Below are 2,988 nucleotides of genomic sequence, written 5' to 3' on the forward strand. Positions count from 1 at the left end.
AAACTATCTTTCATGGTATATAGGAATCATTCTATTTTTTTAATATTTAGTTTAGTAAAATTTCATATACTGCCTAAATCAATGGAATTAGCATTATAAAATCTTCATTATCTAGAGAAATGGAGACAACAGAGGTTCTAAACTCTTTGACCATCATATTATGTCAGTTCTCGATGAAATTATACATTAAAACCAAATTTTCATAATTTTGATATTTTTTCAAAAAATCGTGGGTTAACCCCTTTTAAAATAATGAGTTTTCGGTAAATCCTCTATATACTAAAGTTTATACTTTTCGCTTTTGTTTAAAAATTTCAAACCACATTATAAATTTGAATTAATGTATTATAAAGTATCTTTCATGGTATATAGGAATCATTCTAATTTTTTAATATTTAGTTTAGTAAAATTTTATATACTGCATAGATTAGTGAAATTACCATTATAAAAATCTTCATTATCTAGAGAATCAGAGACATCAGAGTTTCTAAATTATTTCACCATCATCTTATCTTAGTGCTCGATGAAACTATACACTAATACCAGATTTCATATTTTTGAAATTTTTCCAAAATTCGTGGGTTAACCCCTTCTAAAATAATGAGTTTTCGGTAAATCCTTTATATACTAAAATTTATACTCTTCACTTTTGTTTTAAAATTCAGAACCACAATCTACATTTGAATTATTGTATTCTAAACTACCTTTCGTGGTATATAGGAACCATTTCTAATTTTTTAATAATTAGTTTCGTAAAATTTCATAAACTGCATAGATTAGTGGAATTAACATTATAAAATCTTCATTATCTAGAGAAATAGAGATAACAGAGGTTCTAAACTCTTTGACCATCATCTTATGTTAGTGCTCGGTGAAACTATACACTAAAACTAGATTTTCATATTTTTCATTTTTTTTTCAAAATCCGTGGGTTAACCCCTTCTAAAATAATGAGTTTTCGGTAAATCCTATATTCTGAAGTTATACTTTTCACTTTGTTTTAAAAATTCAAACCACATTATACATTTGGATTAATGTTTTCTAAACTATCTTCATGGTATATAAAAGTCTTTTCTAGCATTAAAAAATCTTCAATTATCTAGAGAAACGGAGACAACAGGTCAAAAAACACTTTGACCGTAAATCTTATGTTTGTGCTCGATGAAAACTATACACTAAAACCATATTTTCATATTTTTGATTTTTTTTTCAAAATCCGTGGGTTAACCCCTTTTAAAATAATGAGTTTTCGGTAAATGCATATATACTGAAATACATACTCTTCACTTTGTTGTTTCAAACCATATTCTACATTTGAATTAATGTTTTAAACTATCTTTTACGGTATATAGAAGTCATTCTAATTTTTTAATATTTAGTTTAGGAAAATTTCATATACTGCTTAGATCATGGAATTAGCATTATAAAATCTTGATTATCTAGAGAAAGGAAAACTACAAATGTTATAAACTCTTTGAACATCATCTTATGTCAGTGCTCGATTAAAATATACACTAAACTAGATTTTCATTTTTTTGATTTTTTTTTCCAAATCCCTTCTAAAATAACAAGTTTTCGGTAAAATCCTTTATATACTAAAGTTTTATACTCTTCACTTTTGTTTTAAAATTTCAAACCACATTCTGCATTTGAATTATTGTATTCTAAACTATCTTTCATGGTATATAGGAATCATTCTAATTTTTTAATATTTAGTTTAGTAAAATTTTATATACTGCCTAGATTAATAGAATTAGCACTATACTTTCTTCATTATCTAGAGAAACAGAGACAAAAGAGGTTCAAAACTCTTTGACTGTAATATTATGTTAGTGTTCGATGAAACTGTACGCTAAAACCAGATTTTCATATTGTTAATTTTTTTAAATATCCGTGGGTTAACCCCTTTTAAAGTAATGAGTTTTCGGTAAATGCCTACATACTGAAGTACATACTCTTCTAATTTTTAATATTTGGTTTAGTACAATTTCATATACTGCCTAGATTAGTGGAATTAACATTATAAAATCGACATTATCTAGAGAAACGGAGACAACAAAGATTCTAAACTCTTTGACCATCATATTATGTCAGTGCTCGATGAAACTATACACTAAAACAAGATTTTCATATTTTTGAATTTTTTTCAAAAACCGTGGGTTAACTAACCCCTACAAAAACAATGAGTTTTCAGTAAATCTTTTATATACTAAAGTTTATGCTCTTCACTTTTGTTTTAAAATTTCAAACCACATTCTATATTTGAATTAATAAATTATCTTTCATGGTATATAGGAATCATTATAATTTTTTAATATTTAGTTTAGTAAAATTCCATATACTGCCTAAATCAATGGAATTAGCATTATGAAATCTTCATTATCTAGAGAAACGGAGACAACAGAGGTTTTAAACTCTTTGAACATCATATTATATCAGTGCTCAATGAAACTATACACTAAAACCAGATTTTCATGTTTTTAAATTTTTTCCAAAATACGTGGGTTAACCCCTTCTAAAATAATGAGTTTTCGGTAAACCTTTTATATACTAAAGTTTATACTCTTCACTTTTGTTTTAAATTTCAAACCACATTTTACATTTGAATTAATGTATTCTAAACTATATTTCATGGTATATAGTAATCTTTCTAATTTTGTTATATTTGGTTTAGTAAAATTTCATATACTGCCTAGATCAATGGAATTAGCATTATAAAATCTTCATTATGTAGAGAAACGGAGACAATAGAGGTTCTAAACTCTTTGACCATCATCTTATGTCATGTTTGATGAAACTATACACTAAAACCAGATTTTTATATTTTTGAAATTTTTCCAAAATCCGTGGGTTAACAACCCCTTCTAAAATAATGAGTTATCGGTAAATCCTTTATATAATAAAGTTTATGCTCTTCACTTTTGTTTTAAAATTTCAAACCACATTCTACATTTGAATTAATGTATTCTAAACTATCTTTCATGGTAT

The sequence above is a fragment of the Raphanus sativus genome, chromosome 5 (assembly GCF_000801105.2).
Source record: "Raphanus sativus cultivar WK10039 chromosome 5, ASM80110v3, whole genome shotgun sequence".
Taxonomy (NCBI): domain Eukaryota; kingdom Viridiplantae; phylum Streptophyta; class Magnoliopsida; order Brassicales; family Brassicaceae; genus Raphanus; species Raphanus sativus.